Here is a 14,767-nt window from a genome sequence, read left to right on the forward strand (position 1 = left end):
TCAGCACACAGAGACTCATAGACTCACCACACAAAGACCCATAGACTCAGCACACAGAGACTCATAGACTCACCACACAGAGACACATAGACTCACCACACAGAGACTCATAGACTCACCACACAGAGACCCACAGACTCACCACGCAGAGACCCATAGACTCACGACACAGAGACCCATAGACTCAGCACACACAGAGACCCATAGACTCAGCACACAGAGACTCATAGACTCACCACACAGAGACTCATAGACTCACCACACAGAGACCCACAGACTCACCACGCAGAGACCCATAGACTCACGACACAGAGACCCATAGACTCATCACACAGAGAGACCCATAGACTCACCACACAGAGACCCATAGACTCAGCACACACAGAGAGCCATAGACTCACCACACAGAGACCCATAGACTCATCACACAGAGAGACCCATAGACTCACCACACAGAGACTCACAGACTCACCACACACAGAGACTCACAGACTCACCACACACAGAGACCTATAGACTCACCACATAGAGACTCATCGACTCAACACACAGAGACCCACAGACTCACCACACAGAGAATCATAGACTCACCACACAGAGACCCATAGACTCATCACACAGAGACTCATAGACTCACCACACAGAGACTTACAGACTCACCACACACAGAGACCCATAGACTCACCACACACAGACTCATAGACTCAGCACACAGAGACCCATAGACTCAGCACACAGAGACCCATAGACTCACCACACAGAGACCCATAGACTCACCACACAGAGACCCATAGACTCACTACACAGAGACCCATAGACTCACCACACAGAGACCCACAGACTCACCACACAGAGACCCATAGACTCACCACACAGAGACCGACAGACTCACCACACAGAGACCCACAGACTCACCACACAGAGACCCATAGACTCACCACACACAGAGACCCATAGACTCACCACACACAGGGACCCATAGACTCACCACACACAGAGACCCATAGACTCACCACACACAGAGACCCACAGACTCACCACACACAGAGACCCATAGACTGAGCACACAGAGACCCATAGACTCACCACACAGAGACCCATAGACTCACCACACAGAGACCCATAGACTCACTACACAGAGACCCATAGACTCACCACACAGAGACCCACAGACTCACCACACAGAGACCCACAGACTCACCACACACAGAGACCCATAGACTCACCACACACAGAGACCCATAGACTCACCACACACAGAGACCCATAGACTCACCACACAGAGACCCACAGACTCACCACACAGAGACCCACAGACTCACCACACAGAGACCCACAGACTCACCACACAGAGACCCATAGACTCACCACACACAGAGACCCATAGACTCTCCACACACAGAGACCCATAGACTCACCACACACAGAGACCCACAGACTCACCACACACAGAGACCCATAGATTCACCACACAGAGACCCATAGACTCACCACACACAGAGACCCACAGACTCACCACACAGAGACCCACAGACTCACCACACAGAGACCCACAGACTCACCACACAGAGACCCACAGACTCATCACACACAGAGACCCATAGACTCACCACACACAGAGACCCATAGACTCACCACACACAGAGACCCACAGACTCACCACACACAGAGACCCATAGATTCACCACACAGAGACCCATAGACTCACCACACACAGAGACCCACAGACTCACCACACAGAGACCCACAGACTCACCACACAGAGACCTACAGACTCACCACACAGAGACCCACAGACTCATCACACAAACAGAGACCCATAGACTCACCACACACAGAGACCCATAGACTCACCACACACAGAGACCCATAGACTCACCACACACAGAGACTCACAGACTCACCACACACAAAGACCCATAGATTCACCACACAGAGACCCATAGACTCACCACACACAGAGACCCACAGACTCACCACACAGAGACCCACAGACTCACCACACACAGAGACCCACAGACTCACCACACAGAGACCCACAGACTCACCACACAGAGACTCATAGACTCACCACACAAAGACCCATAGACTCAGCACACAGAGACTCATAGACTCACCACACAAAGACCCATAGACTCAGCACACAGAGACTCATAGACTCACCACACAGAGACACATAGACTCACCACACAGAGACTCATAGACTCACCACACAGAGACCCACAGACTCACCACGCAGAGACCCATAGACTCACGACACAGAGACCCATAGACTCAGCACACACAGAGACCCATAGACTCAGCACACAGAGACTCATAGACTCACCACACAGAGACTCATAGACTCACCACACAGAGACCCACAGACTCACCACGCAGAGACCCATAGACTCATGACACAGAGACCCATAGACTCATCACACAGAGAGACCCATAGACTCACCACACAGAGACCCATAGACTCAGCACACACAGAGAGCCATAGACTCACCACACAGAGACCCATAGACTCATCACACAGAGAGACCCATAGACTCACCACACAGAGACTCACAGACTCACCACACACAGAGACTCACAGACTCACCACACACAGAGACCTATAGACTCACCACATAGAGACTCATCGACTCAACACACAGAGACCCACAGACTCACCACACAGAGAATCATAGACTCACCACACAGAGACCCATAGACTCATCACACAGAGACTCATAGACTCACCACACAGAGACTTACAGACTCACCACACACAGAGACCCATAGACTCACCACACACAGACTCATAGACTCAGCACACAGAGACCCATAGACTCAGCACACAGAGACCCATAGACTCACCACACAGAGACCCATAGACTCACCACACAGAGACCCATAGACTCACTACACAGAGACCCATAGACTCACCACACAGAGACCCACAGACTCACCACACAGAGACCCATAGACTCACCACACAGAGACCGACAGACTCACCACACAGAAACCCACAGACTCACCACACAGAGACCCATAGACTCACCACACACAGAGACCCATAGACTCACCACACACAGAGACCCATAGACTCACCACACACAGAGACCCATAGACTCACCACACACAGAGACCCACAGACTCACCACACACAGAGACCCATAGACTGAGCACACAGAGACCCATAGACTCACCACACAGAGACCCATAGACTCACCACACAGAGACCCATAGACTCACTACACAGAGACCCATAGACTCACCACACAGAGACCCACAGACTCACCACACAGAGACCCACAGACTCACCACACACAGAGACCCATAGACTCACCACACACAGAGACCCATAGACTCACCACACACAGAGACCCATAGACTCACCACACAGAGACCCACAGACTCACCACACAGAGACCCACAGACTCACCACACAGAGACCCACAGACTCACCACACAGAGACCCATAGACTCACCACACACAGAGACCCATAGACTCTCCACACACAGAGACCCATAGACTCACCACACACAGAGACCCATAGACTCACCACACACAGAGACCCATAGATTCACCACACAGAGACCCATAGACTCACCACACACAGAGACCCACAGACTCACCACACACAGAGACCCATAGATTCACCACACAGAGACCCATAGACTCACCACACACAGAGACCCACAGACTCACCACACAGAGACCCACAGACTCACCACACAGAGACCTACAGACTCACCACACAGAGACCCACAGACTCATCACACACAGAGACCCATAGACTCACCACACACAGAGACCCATAGACTCACCACACACAGAGACCCATAGACTCACCACACACAGAGACTCACAGACTCACCACACACAAAGACCCATAGATTCACCACACAGAGACCCATAGACTCACCACACACAGAGACCCACAGACTCACCACACAGAGACCCACAGACTCACCACACACAGAGACCCACAGACTCACCACACAGAGACCCACAGACTCACCACACAGAGACTCATAGACTCACCACACAAAGACCCATAGACTCAGCACACAGAGACTCATAGACTCACCACACAGAGACACATAGACTCACCACACAGAGACTCATAGACTCACCACACAGAGACCCACAGACTCACCACGCAGAGACCCATAGACTCACGACACAGAGACCCATAGACTCAGCACACACAGAGACCCATAGACTCAGCACACAGAGACTCATAGACTCACCACACAGAGACTCATAGACTCACCACACAGAGACCCACAGACTCACCACGCAGAGACCCATAGACTCACGACACAGAGACCCATAGACTCATCACACAGAGAGACCCATAGACTCACCACACAGAGACCCATAGACTCAGCACACACAGAGAGCCATAGACTCACCACACAGAGACCCATAGACTCATCACACAGAGAGACCCATAGACTCACCACACAGAGACTCACAGACTCACCACACACAGAGACTCACAGACTCACCACACACAGAGACCTATAGACTCACCACATAGAGACTCATCGACTCAACACACAGAGACCCACAGACTCACCACACAGAGAATCATAGACTCACCACACAGAGACCCATAGACTCATCACACAGAGACTCATAGACTCACCACATAGAGACTTACAGACTCACCACACACAGAGACCCATAGACTCACCACACACAGACTCATAGACCCAGCACACAGAGACCCATAGACTCAGCACACAGAGACCCATAGACTCACCACACAGAGACCCATAGACTCACCACACAGAGACCCATAGACTCACTACACAGAGACCCATAGACTCACCACACAGAGACCCACAGACTCACCACACAGAGACCCATAGACTCACCACACAGAGACCGACAGACTCACCACACAGAGACCCACAGACTCACCACACAGAGACCCATAGACTCACCACACACAGAGACCCATAGACTCACCACACACAGAGACCCATAGACTCACCACACACAGAGACCCATAGACTCACCACACACAGAGACCCACAGACTCACCACACACAGAGACCCATAGACTGAGCACACAGAGACCCATAGACTCACCACACAGAGACCCATAGACTCACCACACAGAGACCCATAGACTCACTACACAGAGACCCATAGACTCACCACACAGAGACCCACAGACTCACCACACAGAGACCCACAGACTCACCACACACAGAGACCCATAGACTCACCACACACAGAGACCCATAGACTCACCACACACAGAGACCCATAGACTCACCACACAGAGACCCACAGACTCACCACACAGAGACCCACAGACTCACCACACAGAGACCCACAGACTCACCACACAGAGACCCATAGACTCACCACACACAGAGACCCATAGACTCACCACACACAGAGACCCATAGACTCACCACACACAGAGACCCACAGACTCACCACACACAAAGACCCATAGATTCACCACACAGAGACCCATAGACTCACCACACACAGAGACCCACAGACTCACCACACAGAGACCCACAGACTCACCACACACAGAGACCCACAGACTCACCACACAGAGACCCATAGACTCACCACACACAGAGACCCATAGACTCACCACACACAGAGACCCATAGACTCACCACACACAGAGACCCATAGACTCACCACACACAGAGACCCACAGACTCACCACACACAGAGACCCATAGACTGAGCACACAGAGACCCATAGACTCACCACACAGAGACCCATAGACTCACCACACAGAGACCCATAGACTCACTGCACAGAGACCCATAGACTCACCACACAGAGACCCACAGACTCACCACACAGAGACCCACAGACTCACCACACACAGAGACCCATAGACTCACCACACACAGAGACCCATAGACTCACCACACACAGAGACCCATAGACTCACCACACAGAGACCCACAGACTCACCACACAGAGACCCACAGACTCACCACACAGAGACCCACAGACTCACCACACAGAGACCCATAGACTCACCACACACAGAGACCCATAGACTCACCACACACAGAGACCCATAGACTCACCACACACAGAGACCCACAGACTCACCACACACAGAGACCCATAGATTCACCACACAGAGACCCATAGACTCACCACACACAGAGACCCACAGACTCACCACACAGAGACCCACAGACTCACCACACAGAGACCCACAGACTCACCACACAGAGACCCACAGACTCATCACACACAGAGACCCATAGACTCACCACACACAGAGACCCATAGACTCACCACACACAGAGACCCACAGACTCACCACACACAGAGACCCATAGATTCACCACACAGAGACCCATAGACTCACCACACACAGAGACCCACAGACTCACCACACAGAGACCCACAGACTCACCACACAGAGACCTACAGACTCACCACACAGAGACCCACAGACTCATCACACACAGAGACCCATAGACTCACCACACACAGAGACCCATAGACTCACCACACACAGAGACCCATAGACTCACCACACACAGAGACCCACAGACTCACCACACACAAAGACCCATAGATTCACCACACAGAGACCCATAGACTCACCACACACAGAGACCCACAGACTCACCACACAGAGACCCACAGACTCACCACACAGAGACCTACAGACTCACCACACAGAGACCCACAGACTCATCACACACAGAGACCCATAGACTCACCACACACAGAGACCCATAGACTCACCACACACAGAGACCCATAGACTCACCACACACAGAGACCCACAGACTCACCACACACAAAGACCCATAGATTCACCACACAGAGACCCATAGACTCACCACACACAGAGACCCACAGACTCACCACACAGAGACCCACAGACTCACCACACACAGAGACCCACAGACTCACCACACAGAGACCCACAGACTCACCACACAGAGACTCATAGACTCACCACACAAAGACCCATAGACTCAGCACACAGAGACTCATAGACTCACCACATAAAGACCCATAGACTCAGCACACAGAGACTCATAGACTCACCACACAGAGACACATAGACTCACCACACAGAGACTCATAGACTCACCACACAGAGACCCACAGACTCACCACGCAGAGACCCATAGACTCACGACACAGAGACCCATAGACTCAGCACACACAGAGACCCATAGACTCAGCACACAGAGACTCATAGACTCACCACACAGAGACTCATAGACTCACCACACAGAGACCCACAGACTCACCACGCAGAGACCCATAGACTCACGACACAGAGACCCATAGACTCATCACACAGAGAGAACCATAGACTCACCACACAGAGACCCATAGACTCAGCACACACAGAGAGCCATAGACTCACCACACAGAGACCCATAGACTCATCACACAGAGAGACCCATAGACTCACCACACAGAGACTCACAGACTCACCACACACAGAGACTCACAGACTCACCACACACAGAGACCCATAGACTCACCACATAGAGACTCATAGACTCAACACACAGAGACCCACAGACTCACCACACAGAGAATCATAGACTCACCACACAGAGACCCATAGACTCATCACACAGAGACTCATAGACTCACCACACAGAGACTTACAGACTCACCACACACAGAGACCCATAGACTCACCACACACAGACTCATAGACTCAGCACACAGAGACCCATAGACTCAGCACACAGAGACCCATAGACTCACCACACACAGAGACCCATAGACTCACCACACACAGAGACCCATAGACTCACCACACACAGAGACCCATAGACTCACCACACACAGAGACCCACAGACTCACCACACACAGAGACCCATAGACTGAGCACACAGAGACCCATAGACTCACCACACAGAGACCCATAGACTCACCACACAGAGACCCATAGACTCACTACACAGAGACCCATAGACTCACCACACAGAGACCCACAGACTCACCACACAGAGACCCACAGACTCACCACACACAGAGACCCATAGACTCACCACACACAGAGACCCATAGACTCACCACACACAGAGACCCATAGACTCACCACACAGAGACCCACAGACTCACCACACAGAGACCCACAGACTCACCACACAGAGACCCACAGACTCACCACACAGAGACCCATAGACTCACCACACACAGAGACCCATAGACTCACCACACACAGAGACCCATAGACTCACCACACACAGAGACCCACAGACTCACCACACACAGAGACCCATAGATTCACCACACAGAGACCCATAGACTCACCACACACAGAGACCCACAGACTCACCACACAGAGACCCACAGACTCACCACACAGAGACCCACAGACTCACCACACAGAGACCCACAGACTCATCACACACAGAGACCCATAGACTCACCACACACAGAGACCCATAGACTCACCACACACAGAGACCCACAGACTCACCACACACAGAGACCCATAGATTCACCACACAGAGACCCATAGACTCACCACACACAGAGACCCACAGACTCACCACACAGAGACCCACAGACTCACCACACAGAGACCTACAGACTCACCACACAGAGACCCACAGACTCATCACACACAGAGACCCATAGACTCACCACACACAGAGACCCATAGACTCACCACACACAGAGACCCATAGACTCACCACACACAGAGACCCACAGACTCACCACACACAAAGACCCATAGATTCACCACACAGAGACCCATAGACTCACCACACACAGAGACCCACAGACTCACCACACAGAGACCCACAGACTCACCACACACAGAGACCCACAGACTCACCACACAGAGACCCACAGACTCACCACACAGAGACTCATAGACTCACCACACAAAGACCCATAGACTCAGCACACAGAGACTCATAGACTCACCACACAAAGACCCATAGACTCAGCACACAGAGACTCATAGACTCACCACACAGAGACACATAGACTCACCACACAGAGACTCATAGACTCACCACACAGAGACCCACAGACTCACCACGCAGAGACCCATAGACTCACGACACAGAGACCCATAGACTCAGCACACACAGAGACCCATAGACTCAGCACACAGAGACTCATAGACTCACCACACAGAGACTCATAGACTCACCACACAGAGACCCACAGACTCACCACGCAGAGACCCATAGACTCACGACACAGAGACCCATAGACTCATCACACAGAGAGACCCATAGACTCACCACACAGAGACCCATAGACTCAGCACACACAGAGAGCCATAGACTCACCACACAGAGACCCATAGACTCATCACACAGAGAGACCCATAGACTCACCACACAGAGACTCACAGACTCACCACACACAGAGACTCACAGACTCACCACACACAGAGACCCATAGACTCACCACATAGAGACTCATAGACTCAACACACAGAGACCCACAGACTCACCACACAGAGAATCATAGACTCACCACACAGAGACCCATAGACTCATCACACAGAGACTCATAGACTCACCACACAGAGACTTACAGACTCACCACACACAGAGACCCATAGACTCACCACACACAGACTCATAGACTCAGCACACAGAGACCCATAGACTCAGCACACAGAGACCCATAGACTCACCACACACAGAGACCCATAGACTCACCACACACAGAGACCCATAGACTCACCACACACAGAGACCCATAGACTCACCACACACAGAGACCCACAGACTCACCACACACAGAGACCCATAGACTGAGCACACAGAGACCCATAGACTCACCACACAGAGACCCATAGACTCACCACACAGAGACCCATAGACTCACTACACAGAAACCCATAGACTCACCACACAGAGACCCACAGACTCACCACACAGAGATCCACAGACTCACCACACACAGAGACCCATAGACTCACCACACACAGAGACCCATAGACTCACCACACACAGAGACCCATAGACTCACCACACAGAGACCCACAGACTCACCACACAGAGACCCACAGACTCACCACACAGAGACCCACAGACTCACCACACAGAGACCCATAGACTCACCACACACAGAGACCCATAGACTCACCACACACAGAGACCCATAGACTCACCACACACAGAGACCCACAGACTCACCACACACAGAGTCCCATAGATTCACCACACAGAGACCCATAGACTCACCACACACAGAGACCCACAGACTCACCACACAGAGACCCACAGACTCACCACACAGAGACCCACAGACTCACCACACAGAGACCCACAGACTCATCACACACAGAGACCCATAGACTCACCACACACAGAGACCCATAGACTCACCACACACAGAGACCCACAGACTCACCACACACAGAGACCCATAGATTCACCACACAGAGACCCATAGACTCACCACACACAGAGACCCACAGACTCACCACACAGAGACCCACAGACTCACCACACAGAGACCTACAGACTCACCACACAGAGACCCACAGACTCATCACACACAGAGACCCATAGACTCACCACACACAGAGACCCATAGACTCACCACACACAGAGACCCATAGACTCACCACACACAGAGACCCACAGACTCACCACACACAAAGACCCATAGATTCACCACACAGAGACCCATAGACTCACCACACTCAGAGACCCACAGACTCACCACACAGAGACCCACAGACTCACCACACACAGAGACCCACAGACTCACCACACAGAGACCCACAGACTCCCCACACAGAGACTCATAGACTCACCACACAAAGACCCATAGACTCAGCACACAGAGACTCATAGACTCACCACACAAAGACCCATAGACTCAGCACACAGAGACTCATAGACTCACCACACAGAGACACATAGACTCACCACACAGAGACTCATAGACTCACCACACAGAGACCCACAGACTCACCACGCAGAGACCCATAGACTCACGACACAGAGACCCATAGACTCAGCACACACAGAGACCCATAGACTCAGCACACAGAGACTCATAGACTCACCACACAGAGACTCATAGACTCACCACACAGAGACCCACAGACTCACCACGCAGAGACCCATAGACTCATGACACAGAGACCCATAGACTCATCACACAGAGAGACCCATAGACTCACCACACAGAGACCCATAGACTCAGCACACACAGAGAGCCATAGACTCACCACACAGAGACCCATAGACTCATCACACAGAGAGACCCATAGACTCACCACACAGAGACTCACAGACTCACCACACACAGAGACTCACAGACTCACCACACACAGAGACCTATAGACTCACCACATAGAGACTCATCGACTCAACACACAGAGACCCACAGACTCACCACACAGAGAATCATAGACTCACCACACAGAGACCCATAGACTCATCACACAGAGACTCATAGACTCACCACACAGAGACTTACAGACTCACCACACACAGAGACCCATAGACTCACCACACACAGACTCATAGACTCAGCACACAGAGACCCATAGACTCAGCACACAGAGACCCATAGACTCACCACACAGAGACCCATAGACTCACCACACAGAGACCCATAGACTCACTACACAGAGACCCATAGACTCACCACACAGAGACCCACAGACTCACCACACAGAGACCCATAGACTCACCACACAGAGACCGACAGACTCACCACACAGAAACCCACAGACTCACCACACAGAGACCCATAGACTCACCACACACAGAGACCCATAGACTCACCACACACAGAGACCCATAGACTCACCACACACAGAGACCCATAGACTCACCACACACAGAGACCCACAGACTCACCACACACAGAGACCCATAGACTGAGCACACAGAGACCCATAGACTCACCACACAGAGACCCATAGACTCACCACACAGAGACCCATAGACTCACTACACAGAGACCCATAGACTCACCACACAGAGACCCACAGACTCACCACACAGAGACCCACAGACTCACCACACACAGAGACCCATAGACTCACCACACACAGAGACCCATAGACTCACCACACACAGAGACCCATAGACTCACCACACAGAGACCCACAGACTCACCACACAGAGACCCACAGACTCACCACACAGAGACCCACAGACTCACCACACAGAGACCCATAGACTCACCACACACAGAGACCCATAGACTCTCCACACACAGAGACCCATAGACTCACCACACACAGAGACCCATAGACTCACCACACACAGAGACCCATAGATTCACCACACAGAGACCCATAGACTCACCACACACAGAGACCCACAGACTCACCACACACAGAGACCCATAGATTCACCACACAGAGACCCATAGACTCACCACACACAGAGACCCACAGACTCACCACACAGAGACCCACAGACTCACCACACAGAGACCTACAGACTCACCACACAGAGACCCACAGACTCATCACACACAGAGACCCATAGACTCACCACACACAGAGACCCATAGACTCACCACACACAGAGACCCATAGACTCACCACACACAGAGACTCACAGACTCACCACACACAAAGACCCATAGATTCACCACACAGAGACCCATAGACTCACCACACACAGAGACCCACAGACTCACCACACAGAGACCCACAGACTCACCACACACAGAGACCCACAGACTCACCACACAGAGACCCACAGACTCACCACACAGAGACTCATAGACTCACCACACAAAGACCCATAGACTCAGCACACAGAGACTCATAGACTCACCACACAGAGACACATAGACTCACCACACAGAGACTCATAGACTCACCACACAGAGACCCACAGACTCACCACGCAGAGACCCATAGACTCACGACACAGAGACCCATAGACTCAGCACACACAGAGACCCATAGACTCAGCACACAGAGACTCATAGACTCACCACACAGAGACTCATAGACTCACCACACAGAGACCCACAGACTCACCACGCAGAGACCCATAGACTCACGACACAGAGACCCATAGACTCATCACACAGAGAGACCCATAGACTCACCACACAGAGACCCATAGACTCAGCACACACAGAGAGCCATAGACTCACCACACAGAGACCCATAGACTCATCACACAGAGAGACCCATAGACTCACCACACAGAGACTCACAGACTCACCACACACAGAGACTCACAGACTCACCACACACAGAGACCTATAGACTCACCACATAGAGACTCATCGACTCAACACACAGAGACCCACAGACTCACCACACAGAGAATCATAGACTCACCACACAGAGACCCATAGACTCATCACACAGAGACTCATAGACTCACCACATAGAGACTTACAGACTCACCACACACAGAGACCCATAGACTCACCACACACAGACTCATAGACCCAGCACACAGAGACCCATAGACTCAGCACACAGAGACCCATAGACTCACCACACAGAGACCCATAGACTCACCACACAGAGACCCATAGACTCACTACACAGAGACCCATAGACTCACCACACAGAGACCCACAGACTCACCACACAGAGACCCATAGACTCACCACACAGAGACCGACAGACTCACCACACAGAGACCCACAGACTCACCACACAGAGACCCATAGACTCACCACACACAGAGACCCATAGACTCACCACACACAGAGACCCATAGACTCACCACACACAGAGACCCATAGACTCACCACACACAGAGACCCACAGACTCACCACACACAGAGACCCATAGACTGAGCACACAGAGACCCATAGACTCACCACACAGAGACCCATAGACTCACCACACAGAGACCCATAGACTCACTACACAGAGACCCATAGACTCACCACACAGAGACCCACAGACTCACCACACAGAGACCCACAGACTCACCACACACAGAGACCCATAGACTCACCACACACAGAGACCCATAGACTCACCACACACAGAGACCCATAGACTCACCACACAGAGACCCACAGACTCACCACACAGAGACCCACAGACTCACCACACAGAGACCCACAGACTCACCACACAGAGACCCATAGACTCACCACACACAGAGACCCATAGACTCACCACACACAGAGACCCATAGACTCACCACACACAGAGACCCACAGACTCACCACACACAAAGACCCATAGATTCACCACACAGAGACCCATAGACTCACCACACACAGAGACCCACAGACTCACCACACAGAGACCCACAGACTCACCACACACAGAGACCCACAGACTCACCACACAGAGACCCATAGACTCACCACACACAGAGACCCATAGACTCACCACACACAGAGACCCATAGACTCACCACACACAGAGACCCATAGACTCACCACACACAGAGACCCACAGACTCACCACACACAGAGACCCATAGACTGAGCACACAGAGACCCATAGACTCACCACACAGAGACCCATAGACTCACCACACAGAGACCCATAGACTCACTGCACAGAGACCCATAGACTCACCACACAGAGACCCACAGACTCACCACACAGAGACCCACAGACTCACCACACACAGAGACCCATAGACTCACCACACACAGAGACCCATAGACTCACCACACACAGAGACCCATAGACTCACCACACAGAGACCCACAGACTCACCACACAGAGACCCACAGACTCACCACACAGAGACCCACAGACTCACCACACAGAGACCCATAGACTCACCACACACAGAGACCCATAGACTCACCACACACAGAGACCCATAGACTCACCACACACAGAGACCCACAGACTCACCA

Source organism: Petromyzon marinus, unplaced genomic scaffold (genome assembly GCF_048934315.1).
Source record: "Petromyzon marinus isolate PM22_M1 ecotype Great Lakes invasive population unplaced genomic scaffold, UKy_Petmar_22M1.pri1.0 PM_G_Scaffold_79, whole genome shotgun sequence".
NCBI classification, from domain to species: Eukaryota; Metazoa; Chordata; class Hyperoartia; order Petromyzontiformes; family Petromyzontidae; genus Petromyzon; species Petromyzon marinus.